Raw genomic sequence first — 17,992 nt, forward strand, 5'->3', positions numbered from 1 at the left:
TCATTTTGCGTGTTTTTTTTTTAAGTGTTATTTCATGGCAAACGTCACGTCCACCTGTCATTTTGTAGCAAATTTGCCAGTCTAAACTTTCATGTAAATTCTATGGAAAAAGTGTGTCACATTGCGGCCCCCAAAGAAAATAGCCATAGCGACATTATGTAGCGTCACACTCTGTGTTATTTCTGCCCGCTTTGTTGTCTTTTGCCCATGATTCACGACTCTTCTTTTAGCGGCCGCCGCGACGTGACTGATCGCAGCTGCCGCTGCCCGACCGCACCGACCGCCGCTGCGTGAGCTGTGATTTTACTAAAGTGCTGATAAATGGCCGCCGCACCTGGCTGCCGCTAACTAGAGTAAACAGCGAGTCTGCTAAAGTTAAAACTTGAGGGGCCCTCATTTGCATTGGCCTGGAGGAGTCCATGCACACATAGACGCTAAATTTAGGTTCTTATTTTTTTGAATCTGCTACCTCAGGACACTGCTGGGAAATGGACTGATGCTCAAGTTCCTTTGACTTAATTTTGGACTCATATTTTGGCATCTCAGCTTTCTGTGTTTTGCTGCAAGTCATTGAAATTTGATGCTATGCTTCACACATCTCATTTTTTCCAATTCTGTCAAGGATACGTGGTTCAACTTTGGTAGCAAATTTATAAAATGAAGACTACAGTTCATGTTTATATGCGGAGATGGACACGATGACTCTGAAATGGCAACTTCAAAGCAAATTGGTAGACGTTTTTGTGGCTCTACTCATGTCTACCAAATTTCAAGTTGCGTATTGAAAGTGACTTCAGGGGCTTCATTTTTAAAGATTAAAACTTTATGTTTGAACGTGGGCATCGACACAATGACTCAAACGGTTGGCTTCAAACTAAAATGGCCGTCTTTTCAGATATGGCTGCTTGAGCTGTTTTTGTGGCTCCATTCATGTCTAGCAAACTTTATGTTGCCAAATAAAACTTTGGTATAATGGATTCGATCATTTTGGTTTCTGGTTTTATGTAGGATAATTCAACTTTGCCTACACAGATTGAACACAAAAATCGAATCTGTCACAATTCAGTATAAAATGGCTGCTTCATACCAAAATGGCAGACATAATGTGTCCTTTCAGGCGTGGCAATGTGAAACGTGACAATCTTTTTGCTGCCAAGCCCTCCGGATTTTAACCTTGGTGCTGGCTGACAAACAACCTGTTGCCACTGTGCAACTTTGCGCCTGTTTTGGCAACAGCGTCTGTGCTAATGTGTGTGTTGTTACATCAACACACTGTGTTTTAACTCTTGGCCCTTGGCCTGTTTGAAGTGTGCACACACACTAACATTTCTCAATTTTAATTCCAAAAGGTCCAATCCCAGAATCGTTATACTTACTTACTTCACCGGGGAAGGATTCTTGCGATTTTTTTTGTGGGTCCACACATAAAAGATAAGCCTACCAAATTCCATGTTGTGTTAAGTGAGGCTAATTAAGGGTCTGACTTTTCAAAACTGAGTTCAGTTTTGGAATGTCACAACCAAAGAGTCCCACTATTGAGGAGAGGTGTCAATGTCAGCAAAGCATGGAAGTCAGCTAAGGACACAGGGGTGCATTTGAAGGGCAAACATATTTGACTCCACCTGTAGAATAACCCCACCATAAAAACGAGAAAAGGGTCTTATGGGGGGGGAAGCTGCGCGACACAGGAAGACATCACCTCAGAAGTTGCGGATTCAGTCAATCCATCAATCATCATCACTGTCATGTGCACACAGAGAAACTGTAATGCATCAAAATACAATTTATTTTCACGTTTATTTAATTATTAAATTGATTAGAAATGACTTTTTAAAAAAATTATTTGGCATGGAAATAAGCATTCAAAAGATTCACGCAAAGATGCAACTGTTCCATTAAATTATTAGAAAAATAAGGAAATGTAGTCAAATGTTAATCCCTAATACAGCATCGCTTTTATGATTTGCACCAAACGCTAATATTCATGTGTTGCCGTGGTGACGGGGTGCATGATGTGAAAGCCAGAAAAACATGTGTGCTCTTTAAACCTGTCGGTGGGGAAAAGAAAAAAAAAAAGAAAATCTTGACGAGCCGGGGAAGCTTCTCCCGGGGCGCGGCGTTGACACGTGTAAGTGGACCCTGGTGCATTTGAACTTTTTTAAAAGCTTAAAAAAGACGATTTAGTGAGGAGGGAATCGAGCAGGGAACCACGGCCAGTCGCGAACCGGAAAAAAAATAAAAAATTCAAAGGAAATCGTAAAAGTATCAATTTTTCTTTTTTTTTTTTTTTGAAAAAGTGCAGATTCTTTTAGCGTTAGCGCTTTTAATGGCCCTAACCCGAGCCGTTTTTACATCACATCAGGATGTGTTGTGGTATTAGTTGGAGCGGGCCAAGAATAATGTCATAAATGACGATGATGAGGCCAGACGCTTCCGACCAAGTGATGAGGAAAGCAAAGCGTGTGCCGCGTTAACGAGCGCATGTGTTCCAATGAGTTATGAATCCAGTCCCGTCATGTGCCACTCTTTTTGGGGGGATTATTTCTTGTGACTATATGCTTATTTCTACTGTGCTTATTCAGAGTATTTCTGTCATGCAAATTGGCAGTTACCAAGGAGAGACATTTTGCAGGAAAGTGCATGAAGAGGAGTTTATTTTTGATTTTGTGGATTATTTCTAGTCACTGTTTAATTCTAATGCTCAGAGTGGCGGTTATCAAAAATAATTGTTGAGAGGAGCAATTGCATAATATGACATGTACAGGAATATGAGAGTGAAAAGGTCCGCCGTGCTTGATGTAGACTTTTATTATTATTTTTTTAACTTTGTAGCTTTTTTCTAGTCCTAGATTTTATTTCTATTGTGCAGGGTGAGAGTTATCAAAAAGAACTGCTAATAAAAACTATGATAATTATCATATAACACACACAAAGAATATTTTATATGCTTGAGCCCACAAATGTGCCATTGATTTTGTTTTGTGTGGATTATTTGCAGTCGTTATTTTTCATCAGTCTACTTTGTTCCACTGATGTTTTTCCCATAGCGGTTTTAAACGAGCCACTTTGAGGAGCGTCACCTCCTGTAAAAAAAAAAAAAAAAGTGAACAAGGTCCTTACACTTGATAGCTTCGCGTCCGGGTGGTCTTAAGGGGCGAGGACCTTGTAAAGGACCTCGCGAGGTTCTAACAGGGGTCTGGCCCAGCCTGGCCCAGCCCAACCTAACCTTTGCTGCTTGATGACGTGTCCAGCTGGAGCACCACGGTCACCAACTTGTGCTCACGGAAAGTTGCGCTCATAAACGTTTGGCTTTGATAGCGCCATCCCGCAAGTTCCTAAGGTTGGCAAAAACAAGCTACCGCGTTAGCGTTGGCTAACTTGCGCGTGCAAACAGATTGTTAAAATTTGAAAATGGCATTTGACAGTTAGTGGCAGTGAGTTAGCTAGATTGAGGACTAGCTAGGTAGCCGTCGCATTTAACTACACAGCTAGGCCGAAGGAGAAAGTAGAGTGAAAAAACGTTGGGGAAAAACTACATTCACACGCGCCCACATAAATGTCACACAAGATTTAAGCAACGAGCCGTCCCAGGGCTGCAACCTTTTGGCCCGACAGTTTGCTTTTTCCCACTGTCCTCGGCCCGATAGTGCGTGCGTGCAGGCGTGTGTGTGCGCGTATGTGCGCGTTTGTGTGTGTCTTTTCCACGTGTGGCAGCTTTTTGAATGACTACATTGATGATCCCATAATAAGTCATCTTGTCTCGCAGGTTACGTCTCCTGTCTGCAAGTAATAAAGCTCATAATTAACAATGTCCTGATCTAGACATTATTTGTGAGTGTGCATGTTGCACATATGATGCTCATCATCATCATCATCATCATCTTCAACGAGTGAAGTCACTTGCAGTAGAAAAGAAGACGACCTTGGCAGGGGCTCGGACCTTGGAGCGGGGCCTGCACGGCAAAAACTGTTTTCCACGTATGGATTTTATTTTTATGTCTTTTATTTTTATGTATTTGTTTCATCTTCGTTTGCTTGCGTGCCATCATTCTATCTGTTTTACTTTGAATAAAATGGAAACATTGATACCCTTTAATCCATATATTTATATATATATATATATATATATATATGGATTAAAGGGTATCAACATATATATATATATATATATATATATATATATATGTAACCCAGTGAAGGATGCCCAGTGGGATCCACTGTGGGCGTTTTGTGCATTTCTAGCCTGTTCCAAGAAAACAACAAAAATGCAAAGACTCTATTTAGACTAAATGTATTTTGTGTAGCGCAGATATTTACGAGGGGGCTTTGGAGTGTTTTGGTCTTCTTTTACAACACTGACACATGGCAATAAGATGTTGGCCCGTTTGAAGTCGCACATCTGCCCGCCAGCGGAAACGCGCAAAATCTCGCGTGCCTCTTTGATTGTTACATTGGAGATATCATATGTGTATGTGTGTATATGTGTGTGTGCGCTACCAGGCCGGCTGCTGCGAGCTTGTAAAAGACTGGAAGATGGGGATTCCACATGCTTATCCAAGGAGATAATAAACAAAAGGGGGGGACGGGTGATATATTGGGCACATGTGGGCTCTTGGAAGGATGAAGGGCTGGGGTGGGGGTGGAGAGGAGTAGAGAGGGGGCCGGTGGTTGGATACTTGAGGGGTATCCGAGAACAAGATGAGTTCAGTAGATCACATCATCTGACATGAAGAGATTCCCACCCTGGCCACACCCTCCTCCCCAAATGGGGAGCTGCTTCTTAAATGAATGGAGTAAAGGAAATATTGGCATTTGCGCTCATTTTCACCACTAATAGATATGCTAAAAGTGGAGCAGAAATTTCTCAGCAAGAAAAAAGAACATTCTGGAACACTGCAAAGAGTAAATAAAAAGTTTTGATTGCGCTGACTCAAGATTTAGAAGCAAAAGGGTGACATTTGGGGACAGTCGGGAGCCCTGAATTGACATTTCAAATTTAAATAGGGTAGGGTTGAAAAATAAGGTTTCAAAGTCTACCCAGGGTTTCAAAAAACAGGGTTAGGGTTTTAATTGTGGGTTTAATAGAAGTAAGTTTCGATTTTCAAAAAGGTTCGGCTTTTAAGAAACAAGTTCATCATACTAATTCAAGTAAATTGAATTTAATTTATTCCTGGAAATGGCGTGTGGACTCGGAGGGGGTTAAAAAAGGTGTTTTTTGTTACAACTGTGATTTGTTTTGATAACATGCCATTAAGCGCCAGGACCAACCCGCTGACGGGACTCCGTGGCGTCAGCGCCGCCACCGCCGCCTTCCCTTCGGAAACGCGAGCGAGCGTCGCCATTGGCCGCCTGCACCACGCAAACACAAAACGTTGTCTACATATCAAATATTACATACTATACATATTTAGGAGATGATGTCGAAAGATGTGATCATATAATCAGATTAATAAAATATATAGAGTATGGAAGAAAAGGTAAAAAATAAGAACACAAAAACGAAATAAATTCAAATGAATTAGTAGATGAAATAGTAAAAATACATAAATACAAGTTAAAAGATATGAAATAAAATATTAATATAAAAAAATGACTAAACTAAAAAAAAACATGTATGAAATAAACATACCCTAAAATAAGAATAAATCAAACAAATCAGATACTAAAATAAACATTAAGACAAACAATTCAATTATGAAATATAAAATACTGAAACAAAAACCACCCAAAGTACCCGAATAAATCAATAAAAACAACATTAGAAATATAACACAAGTTAAATAAAATAAGATTAGGTTGAGCACAACAAAAACTCCAAAATGAAAACAAGAAGCTGTTTTCTGAGCAGAGAGGGCAAAAACTCCAAAATAAAAATGGCTTGCCAATACTGAAACAGGTTTTGTAAAGAAGAATGATTTCTCTCTATAAATCATTGTGAGCCACTTTTGCCCCTTGCCAAGCCTGGCACCACACACGAACATTTCCACACATATTTGGATGGTGAGACAAGAAGTACAGACGTTCACATTTAATTTAAGAGGTGTCACAAAAATATGCGGATCTACCTCTGCCGTCGGGCGCCCAAAAGTATTTTTAATATATCCACCCACCCAAGTAGCTCAATAAGACAACCCAAGAGCTCATAACACTTGCAAGCGTATATACATTCTTTATCCTCTTCGAAGAATGGCTTCATTTGATCCGAATGTATTATGCTGCCCCCTGTGGCAAAGTGACAAAAACACACCCAAAGTGTTTTCGAATTTCTGGATGATTGAAAATAAGGCGGGTAGATTATCGGCGACGGCGCGAGGGAGCAGCGACAGTTTGGCTGCTTGAATTGTTTCCACGACAGCGGCGTTTGTCTCCCGACTGTACGTTGAAAACCACGAGGAGTGAGTCATGTGTTGAGTACAAACACACTCTGCTGGCATGAGGTCACCCTGTTTGTTTACCCGCTGAGGAATTCACAATTGAACTGAACCATATTGTTATCTATTTATATCGCAAAATCACCCCCAAAAAAAAGCACAAACTGCAAATTGTTCTGGGGCTGCATTTCAACAGTAGCGGTCGACGTCTGCTAAACAGATAGCGCTTGTGTTTGTTTTTGGCTTTTGTTTTTGCGTACACAGCTTTGAGAGGTCAACGAGCCTGTGACACCTGTCTGGCTAAATGACAACAACAAAAACAACAACACATTGCTCCTGTGCATGCGCAACTTTGTCACCCGACACCGCAGCAAAAAGAAACAAATGCGTTAAGTAGCGTTTCATACAAACGTGTAACAAGCCGAAAAGGCAAAAAAAAAAAGCCGACCACTGTTTTCCAAAATGAAAGCGGACTTAGAGTTACCGCAAAGATATTGCGGTAGCTTCGCTTTCACGGAGGACTGCAAAAATTGGAGAATATGAAATTGTTGAGTGACTGAAATTCTGAGGATTTTAAAAAATTCACAAAATCTCGAAAGAATCAAAAACGATTATCGATGAATTTGATAACCAACAATAAAAAACCCTTAAGACACAAGAGCCAATAGAAAACGTCTGGCCGCGAACTCACTATTTGGCACCCCGTGACCTTATGTTGTCACGGTGACAATAAAGTAAACCGTTAACATCCCCAAACAGCGCGGCATGAAGTTATCGTTTGCGCGTAAAGGCGGCTAATTCCGCTAGCGGCGGGCAGCCAATTCCCATGAAATGGGCCCGATATTCCTTTCATTTGTTCTCCGCCCCCACAATTAGTCTCGGTTGGGGAGGGGTGGTGGGCGATCAAAGGGGGTGGGGGTGGGGGCGCTTCGCCACTCGCATGTGCACTGACGTCCTCAAAGCAGAATGAAATATGAAATATCCAGTTTCTCGCTTGTAAAAGCGAATCTCGGGGAACGGGAGGCGTTTCACACGGCTAATACGAAACATTCGCCGCTCGCTGTATGCCGTGCCAAGTAATCGAGTACAAATACCATTTTTGGGTTTTGGATTATTTGTACTTTTATTGACTATATTTGAAAACATACAGTGTTTTGAATACAAAACAACCACATAGATTTGCCTTATAAAGTCAGATTAGCTTAATGCTAACAAACAATACAAAACACCTTAGGCTGGTTAACAAATAGCATCGATACTATTTACAATGTGTGCACTTAAGTATTTTTGCCACTTCTGCAACTTGTTGTTAGTTTCTCAGCTTTTAGGGGGGAAAAAGTGTCAAAGCAAACGATGCTGTGGCGTAAGACATCTGTACTCGCATCAATTACGACTTCTGCCGACTGACATTTATGGCTTTCGCCGATGAAGGCCAGTTCTCAGGCCAGTTCTCAGGCCTCGGCAGATGTTCAACCTCAAGGGTCCCCAAACCTTGAAATGTTGCCATTCACATAACCACTAAGTGTAGAATAAGTTAAAAAAAAAGTAGAAATAATGATTAAATGTGCCTTCCGATTGTCTTTGTTGCAAGGGACCATTAATGATGGTTGATTTAAGAATTTCTGTAGGAAATTTTATTCATATTATAATTCTACTGAAATAGTATGGGAAATTTTCAGAAAAACATGAAATTGTGTTATAGTATTTTTTTTGTTGTGAAAATTTTCAATGATTTCTTGAAAGAATTCAAATTAAAAAAATTTTTTTTTAGGGACATCTTTTGGACAATTTTTTAAAATAACATTTTTGTAACTTTTTTGTATGGCCGATATTAAGAAAAAGGACGTATTGTAACTATGTGTTAAATTTAGAAAAAATATTTTATATTTATTTTATATTTTTTTGTGTTTGGGGCTACCCAAATTTGTACAGAGCTGTATTTTTGGTGGCTGTTGACGGGAAGCAACTTCAACAAAGCGGCAACAATGTAGCGCTAATGAGCGTCAAAAACGGCGTAAATGCGACACAGGTGCCGGCGCATCGTTGTAGCAGTCCACCGCTTGCAAATCAATCGCTCGCTGTCAGACGGAAGATTCCAGAGTGTGAAACGACACCTTGACTTGAGGGAAAACACTTGTGATGTCTCCCAGTTGTTGCCAGCATCCCGTCCCCCCCCGCACCCCCATGATGACCACATGGTGACCCCCTTCCAAGTCACCTGCTATTGGAACCGTGGCTAACCTGCCATCCCTGGCGGAAAATCTGCCGCCTCTTTGGACGCATACTTCCATTTTTTTCACTGGATGCCAAAGCTTATAAAGTTCTGACAAGTTCTGACTAAATTAAGATCCACTCAATTTAACATTATTAAAATATTACAAGATGGCGTCAAAGCACTACTTTAGTCTAAATTGAGCGAGGGAGGGTGGCAGTTGCCTCCCCCCCGACACAAACAGAAGAATAAAGTATCCGTCTTTGGTATGTTCAAATAGCAAGTCGTCAATCAAACAGCGGGGAGGCGGAGCCACATTCACGCACTTCCATCTCGCAGGCACAACGTGTACGTAAAATGCCCGCCATCTTTCTCTCATTTACGCCTCTTATAGAACGAGGACGGTGCAAGCTATAAATCAACTTGCAAATCTTCATAAGACTTTTTTTTTTCTCCCTGCACTGGGTCTATTCACGTCTGCTCGGCAACTTTGAACTTTATGACCTTAATGTTGTCTGACTTCAATTTCAGGTGACGTTTGATTTCTCAAATGTTTGTGAACTCAAGTCGCCTTAGCAACACAGAAGAGTGTTGAACTCCCCAAAGTGAGCCATCTTTGTGCTGCCGTGAGAGACATGAGGGTATTTGGAGATGAATTTCAGCGATGGGCGACTGTTATAAAGCAGCAGAACACATTTGAACAATGGGGACAGAAACGTTGTTTTTTTTTGCCGTGCCGGGCTTTCGTATTTAAGCGAGAACGTGTTAACATTTTGATGGACGACTGCGATGTTATCGTGCTGGCCGCGCTTTGAAGGCGGTCCCGGGTAGATGGCGACCCAGGGATGCGAGTCGTCCAGCGCCCACACCTGCGGCGGCCATGTTGTTTTGATTCGCCATCGAGGTCGTCTCGGGCCATGATTGACCAGACAGGCTCGTGGGAAAAAAGGGGACCGGAGATCTGATCTGACATCAAAATAAATGAATGAGTAACATGTTCATGTACACTTTTGGAAAAATTCAAGCAGTTGGCCCACAAATGAGCGGTGGCGGCGGAATGTCTGATGTAAATGGGCGCTTGCCACGTTATTGGGCACGCCCAGGTTACCCGTTACGTAACACGACCAAGTTCAAAAGCGCCGAGTTGAACGTTCAGAAATAACAAAAGTGTCCTTGAAAGCATAGAAAGTTGTTTAAAAAGGCATCGAATAACTTTCTTTTTTTCATAGGAATTAATGGGGGGGGGGATCGTCATCCCCTTGGAAAATACCTCGTCGCTACCTCCCTTTCCTTCTCTACTTGCTTCCTCGTGATGTCATCTTCATATCTTGGACACTTGCATTTTTTTTTTTTTCCTTCCAACGAAAATCTCGATACCTGGAGCGCCTTCAAACAACAAAATACCTGTTCCATCTGGCGGAGGCCAAGTTATTTACGACAACCTCGATTTTTTGTTGTTTTTATTACATTCAAAGCCTCGAATTACCGCACCATTCATCCTGATGCTCACACGCCGTCCTCGGGAGGCGTTGCTATTTTTACTCAAATAAGAAGAGAACCATCTCTTCTGCTTTGGAAACGGGGGCCGACATGCCTGGAATTGTCGCGCTGATGCCTTTTCCAGAGAACAGCTGGGATAAGTTTGTTCAGGCAAATTGCTGGGCGCCCAAAGAAGTCCCTCAGTGAAATGTAGACAGGACCCTGGACGCCGGCCATCGGGAGGGGGGGGGGACACACCTTACGAACGCAGCGGTTTAATTAGGTTGGTAAATGTCAAGGATAGATGACAGGTTCTCTTTGGTGTCATCCATCGTGGGACCCCAGTGGGCGGACCTGGTGCTCCGCACATGTGGAGCAACCCCCGCATTTCTGACTAAATAAGTCATTCTGCGTTTTTGGCAACGTCCGTCTGGAGATACGATACAGCTGAAGCGCTACATTGTGCTGCCCCTCGAGTCGGACAACCTGGAGATCAAATTCAAATCTCCTGGGGGGGATCAATGGTCAATAGAATAGTCCAAATCCCTCAAGATCTCTGCAAGTCTCATGAGATTTCCTGTGTTTAATTGGACAGTCGTCCCCCGCTATTGGCTAGCATACGGGGACTGACCCGCCAATAAGAGAATCCACATCTAATTGACGGACGCTCATTTGATATACAGTACAGTATTTGATATTACTCCCAAAATACGATTTAAAAAAAAAAAAAGTAAAAATGAAATATCTAATATTAAAAATACAGGAAAAAATCTTCTTTTTAACATATATATACATAATAATAGTAATATAATTTTTAATATTAATCATGATGGATCTAAATGATAATATGTAAATATTATAATATTATTCAAATACAGACATTTCAATTACAAGGCAAGGCAGATCAAACGGAATGAATTTTTACATAGACAACATTTTAGAAAAAAAGACAAAATTCTACATCCATTCTGGAATATCTAGGAAGCGAACACGGCAGGAGGCCTTTGATACCAAATGACCGGAAGCGACTTTGCGCTACTTTTGCCCATTTTCCCACTTGAGCGCTCCGCTCCGCTGGGACTTAACGGGAAACAGGTGGACATCTTTAAGGCCATGCGAAAACAGCCCAAAAAGCATAACAAGGCCCCTGTGGCTTCCCCATAAGTGTGCCCTCATTTACCATATGTAGCCGCATATATCAAGCATATAATCATTAACGAGCAGTTCACGGGGAGGTCGCGCGCGAGCCCTTGGAGCCCGGCTCCGGGATCGTTTGCTTTCCCCTGAAAACCACAAGAGAGCCGGCCTGAGCAAATGTTATGCTTTGCATGTTTCACAGAGCTCAGTGGCCACGATTTCCTTTCACTAGCAATGACAAATCAAGACGGTGGATAGAGTTGCCACTAATGGCTTATCCTCTGTGGCTTCCTTTCTTTCTTGTTTTTTTTTTTCAAGGAAATTTCCCTTACCGTGCCAAGCGATTCAACATGCATGACCTGACGTGTTGGGATTGAGCTTTTTATAAAAAAAAATAAAATAAAAAAAAGGAAGTGATGACATCCTCATTGTTTGGCGTCATTCGGCTGCCCGGTAACAAACGGCCCGCGAACCGCTGATTGGTTGCTTACACGAACGACATCATCGAATACAAACAGTTTTCATTCCACTTTCTCCTTCAATTGTTGCCGTGTGTGCTTTGGCCAACACGGGCAATAGAACGCTTGTTAAAATCTCGCGGCAAAATTAGGTCATTTCGGTAACCGCAAACTCAGAATGGCAGTAATATAAATGAATAAATAAATGACTATACAGTATACAATATCCCAATTTATATGAAAAACAAGTACTGAAGTGCGGCAAGAGTAGACGTTTTGCTTGACCGAGCAAGACGCGCCAATTCACGTTTCCATCTTGCCGTTGATGCGTGCGCTGAGCTTGATTGATTCCTTGTTTTTCTAGCCAAGTGCACTCCGGCGGCCCAACAGGTCGACACAAGCTACTTTCATGCGGACGGGCGACCTCGCCCTGCTCGAAAAACTGCCAGCGCTCGACATCTCCGACAGGACGGCTTATTTTGGTTTTCTTTCTTCTTGTCGTTGCCATAGAAAAAGCTCGTTACGTGCTTCTCTGACACGTTTCATTCTCACCCGCACAATAGCGACAGTGAAAGACGACATGATCCCCGCCGCTCATTCATCACGGGGCCCGGGCTATTCGCGTCGTTCGGGTCGATAAGCGCCCGTCTGAAACCGGAGCCGATTTCTTGCTAAATTCCGCCATTAGTCACAGGCCCGTGTTTCGGGGATTAGCCAATCCCTTCGAGAGCGCTGGGCCAATTGTCGTCTGGAGCAGCAGCGTGTTTAAGTAGTGTTTGTTTAGGGAGCATTTCTTTAAAGTGGTGTCATGCTTTTAGAGGGGATTGGCCGGCTGTAAAATTCCGGGGCCCTTTGAGGTTTGCAGTCATCCGAGCACAAAAGGAGCGCGCGGGGGCGAGTGGGAAACCGTACAGTAGGTTTCAAGGCGTCTAATGGTTACTTTGTGCGTGGATTGACTTGTTGCAGGGACGCTTAGCGGCGACGCGATCGCCTTTCCGCAACAAAGTGAGCCGTTCAAGGCGGTGCTTGGAATACGAACGGAGTCGACCGCAGCAGATTCGGGAATTGGCATACGATACCTTTCTATTAAACTACCCTCAATTCCCATGGAAGCATTACAATCTGGAATTTTCCCCCACTTCGCCATTTTGAATCCCAATAAAAAAACTGGACGGAACTTTCGATTTTTTTTTCTAGCCTGGAAGTAGCAACCTGACGTGGCATCACATCTGTACTGATGTGCGCCGATCCAGACGTGTACATGAGGTCACACACTTCACGGCTCATCTGCCGTGGTCACTTTAGCTTTTTCCCTCCTCGACCGCCATTTGTTATTCCTCATGAAAGGGAAGCCCCGGGTAGATTTACGGGGCAGGTGCTCCTCGGCACGCCTCCCGTCGCCGAGCGTTCCCGCGGGAGCGCTGTCTGGTCGGCCGAGCGACTTTCTCCGACTCGTCTGCCTGAGATCTTTTTCCAAGATGGAGCAGGGGTCAGGCGGGAGGCCGGGGGAAGAGAGGAAGCGCTGTCAGGAGGAAACCCGCCTTTGTAGTTGCCTGTGCTGCAGGTGTTCTGCCATTCATTGTTAAAGCGTGCTGTTTACTATTACCGTCCCGGGCCGCCGCGATCCTACGCCTGAGAGAAATATGGACTGTCGGGAGAACACAAGAGCGCACATGTTGATTTAGCGTAGCATGTGCCTAGCATCCTGCGGGCTCTCGACAGGAAATCTGCAACAATTTCGCCGGCATGTGAGGCGACATTGTTTTAACATGCCGCAGATGAGACAATACTGTATAAGCATCCTTGACATGCTCAGAGACTTTACAAAGAGGTTAGAATTAATGTGTTAAAATTAGCCCTTTATGTGGCAACCCAACCATAAGCCTCAACACGGATAATTTGGAGGTCTGAGTTAAGGTTAACGTTTTTTTGTGGCAACTCTATCCCTAACCATAACCCGAACCACTAAAATTACCGCTAGCTATTAGCTTAACGGTAACACCAACACAATTCTTCAGTTCTAGAGGCTTTATACTCATTTTCACTTAGCTGTAGAATAGATTTTAAAATTTAGCTGCTGGCCCATGAATCAATGAACGGTTAGGCTCAAGAATAAATGAAAGAAATGCGAAATGACTATCGGTCTCATGTTGCTAGGCAGAATTGGCAGGGCTCAATCACAAGTGCCCCGATGACCAATGAAAAAAACTGCTCCACGCAACAGCAAAGGAACTCGTTGCTGAAATGAGGTTTTGCATATTCCTCAAACAACGAACAAGATTTGTGATCACCATCTGCTTAACATGGTGGGGCACTGCACTTCTTGCCCCTCCTGCAAGCGTGTCAGCCGAACAAGAGCCAAGACTCTGTGATTGAGTTGTGTCTTTGCCTGGACTATGACCATAACATCATAAAACACACAAATGGAGAATGTTTTTTTTTCCCCCCCCTAACTTGCGCGATTTTCCAACTTTCTGAACGCACATATGTTTCGGGCTTGTCACAGTGGATACCTGCCTGCGCACAGGCGCATCCGGCATCTGTGAGCCGTTAAGACCGCTTCATCTTCGACTCGTCCGCACAGCGAGAGCGTAAAAGAAAAAGGTACGACGGCTCCATCTGCAAGTCATATGTTCGCCGTTAAGCATGTTCCCGGACAAAATGAGTTTTGCCTTCCGTTCCTTGTTGAATTAGTGCAGCGATGGAATGCGAGTGGTGGGAAGTAGCAAAGTGTACGTACTTTGTTACTGTTCTCACTCGAGTGTTTCTATTTATGATGTCTTGCTTACTTTCACAAAACAGGCTTGTTACTTTCTTTGACACGCACCGACAATAACACAATTAAAATAGGTCGTAAAAAGAGAGCTGTAAACACCATGGTTTAGTTTTTTTTTGACTCATTGAGATTGTAGAAAAACAAAAACTAGTCCAGTGCGCTGCCATTCTTTTCATAGTGCAGTTATCAAAACGGGTATTGTATATAATTAATCGGGAAAAAGTCATTTTTACTTGTGTACTCAAGTACATTTCAGGGCGTGTACATGTCCACAAATTCAGTATTTTGATTTCACCAGTGTTTTTATCCACGAGTAGCAATCTGAACTTCTCCTTACGAACAAAGTGCGAGTACTATTGCCACCTCTGATGGTAAGCTGAGGCATGTTGTGACTAATGGTTTGTTTCCACTCACCGCCATATTCTGGGATGCTGCGCTTTGAACGCCAGAGCCTCGGGATCACCCACGGAAAGTCTCTTGTTGTGATGGATCCGAGCAGATGCGTCACAGCCACGCTTTGGCGCATTAAGATCAATTGCCAGGTCAAATGCTTCCTGTTCTTTGACCTGATGGGAAGGAAAGGAGCGTTGAAGTGGAATGAAGATGTGAAAACACATCATCTCTCAGCATTTGCAAAATAATCAGGAAATAAATGAAACTTTTCATCCATTTTTCAATTATTCAACTTTGATGCCTCACATTGTTGTGTTGCTGATCATTAAAAGTGGTGTTGGGGGTAGTTTTTGTACTCAGACTATTTCCACGGTCGGACAAGTAAACAATGTTGTCAACTGTGGCTCTGCTCACTTGTCAAGTCTTCCTCCTATGTGCAAACATCCACTTGGCCATCTGCCCCAGCCATAAAAAAGTGCACCACAAGGTTAGTAGTGGTCATTCAAATGGGAATGAAGAAGAAAAAAAAAAAAAAAAAAAAAGCTTCACCACCAATTGTGGCTCATCTCTAAATAAATGAGGGCCGCACCCTTGTTTGCGTACACCTGCAGACGACCAGGCATTAACTGTGTGTGTGTTTTGTGTGTGTGAACATATGAAAAATACATAATTAATAAAAAATACATGAATGTTTGTTGACATTAAACAAACAAAATATTAGCAACAAGAACAAAATATTGGGCAGAAAATGCACAAATATTTGATGAAAAATACACATAATATAAACGTGGAAAAGTATTCCGATTACATGTACAGTATGCAAATATAACAAAATACAGAATACACAAAAATGCAAAGGGGTCATGCTAAAATCTGAAATGGATTTAAAGGTAAAGTACTTCATGCCCATTCAGTATAGACAATATTTAATCGGATTCTTATATGATGTTGAGAGGAGGTGAACGGTCGTGCCACTGGGCTTTTGTGAGCGTGACGGCCTTTGAAGAGGTTTGGTATTTAAATAAATTGTCACGTCACTGACTGGTCCACTGGAGCCTTTTTCAAGGTGACTGCCCCGCCGCAACCGCCCGGCCTTTCACTGCCAAATGATTGCGGCCGAGCCTTTTCCTGGCTCGCCGGACCCGAGTGGCATCACGGGCCGCAAGGTGACTTGGCTTAGTTTATTTGGTTAGCATTTACATCCGCTTCCTGTGCGGATGGCCTAATAAGAAAAGGCCAGTTGGGCCCGAGAGGGTGGAAACCAAGATCAGAGATGAAATAGCTTTTGTTAATTGAGGCAAGATATTCAAATGAACGTCTGTGTCAGGATGGGGTGCTTTGAATGTACTGGTGTCCAACCTGATGATTCCGGGCCGGATTGCGGCTTGAGGTACAGTAGTAATCACAACCACCATCTTATGCTTCCCACCAATCCTCGATATGAGTCAACAATCTACGACTAAACCATTTTGAGAATTATCTAAGTTTCCTCAAAATTACGAGATTTAATGTGCAAGTTTTTCTAAAATAAAGGAACCATGAATGAATATGAAAGCAAGTTTACAGGGGTTAACTTACAAACCGCTTTATAAACATATACATAAATATATACAATTATATTTTGGTCTGCGCAACAAATGGTTTCAAAAATTTCATTGCAGTAGATCCTATTTGTAAAACTATCAATAGACACCGAATGATTTTTTTTTATGTTCCAGTCAAATGGTTATGCACGTTTATTTGAAGAATAATACACTACATGCAGAAAAACTTTTTTTTAATGCAGACTCACAAGCCAACAACTTTCCAGCTCTTGATGTCACTATTAGGCTACGCCTCTTAAAGGCACACCCCCAACACATGGATACCACAAATTAAAAAAAAAAAGATTATGTCTTCACTTTGTTTTTGTATTTTTAAATTATTTTATTATTAATTATTATCATTATAATATATTAATGTGGCACTTTTGTCCCAGACTTCTTTCAATGGCGTTAATAGCTTTAAAGAACAAGTGCTAGGTGTTGCTTCCCCCTTGTGGTCAATGTAAGAACTTCACACAAGTCGGGAGGGGGGGGGGTCAAGAAAGCACTGTCAATTATATAAAGCTTGTTTAAGCAATTTACAACGTCATTTGTAAATCGAAAAATCTTTTGCACGCAAACATTTTTAATTTAAACGTCTTTTCCCTTTAATACACCACAATGTTGAAACATTACAGTAGTTGTACAGTACAATCCAAAACACACCCAGAAAGAAGACACGACGACCGACAAGGCACCGGAACCAATAGGCAAGAGTGGAGAAGAAAAAAGCCGGGACATCCTGTGTATCCAGCCAATGCGCGACGGCGCCAACGAGCTCAACTTTAAATATGTCAGCAAAACAGCACGGAGGGGGAGTGAATTTGACGACTGCAGTCATATTTTAGAGAAACATTAGATTTTTTTTTCTGCTGCCGTGTGCCACTTTCGCTTCGGCCGAGAGGTAAATGATCTCCGCGGGGCGGGGGGCGTGGGGGCCTTGTCGCCGTGTGCGGCGTGTTTTTAACCGTGTCGCGGTGCTCGTTGCTGTCAAAACTTTTCTGACCCGCTCGCTTTGCAAGAGGGAGAGAGAGGGGGAGAGAGTCTACACCACAGAATCAGAACCAGCTAGCTCATTAGCCTCCTAGCTTAGCGTTAGCTTAGCCGCACGAACGAGGGTTCGAAGGGGGTGTGTGTAAAGATTCAAGACACACTGTCAGCCAGAAAACGACCCAAAACACCGCAATGGTGGACATGCACTAATATATTTGTGACTGAGCCGTGCGTAGTTACCTGGAGGTCCGCTCACTGTCCCGACTTTGATACCACAAGTGACGTTCCGCCATGTTGGCCACCGTTTTTTTTTTTACCAGGGGAAGCCATGATCCAATCAAGAGTCCACATCAAATGTGTTGCCTTGACATAAACGGCCCCGGGAGCAAAAAGCTCACGGTGCTCCTGTTAAAATAATATTTTTATTTGATAAATTGACTTGTGTGGTGGTCAGCGCGAAGGGTATATAAAAACGTTGCCACTTACTTGCTGGAATGTGGGGCAGGCACACTTGGCGCTGTTTGATAGCTAAATAGAAAATGCTGGAATGATAAAGTAGGTAAGTGCCGCCAACACCGCAAAAAAATGTT

The 17,992-nt window shown here is 42.7% G+C and overlaps 1 long non-coding RNA gene across 1 annotated transcript; it reads right to left on the bottom strand.

Moving 5' to 3' along the window:
- Nucleotides 1-1,665: 1,665 nt before the first annotated feature.
- LOC119126881 lies at nt 1,666-17,933 on the bottom strand. The gene is made up of 4 exons (XR_005098723.1): nt 17,889-17,933; nt 17,643-17,807; nt 14,848-14,999; nt 1,666-1,762 (listed from the first exon to the last, which is right to left on the bottom strand). It is a non-coding gene; the product is annotated as an uncharacterized LOC119126881 (long non-coding RNA).
- Between the last annotated feature and the right edge of the window lie 59 nt (nt 17,934-17,992).

Source organism: Syngnathus acus, chromosome 9, assembly GCF_901709675.1.
Source record: "Syngnathus acus chromosome 9, fSynAcu1.2, whole genome shotgun sequence".
Lineage (NCBI taxonomy): Eukaryota > Metazoa > Chordata > Actinopteri > Syngnathiformes > Syngnathidae > Syngnathus > Syngnathus acus.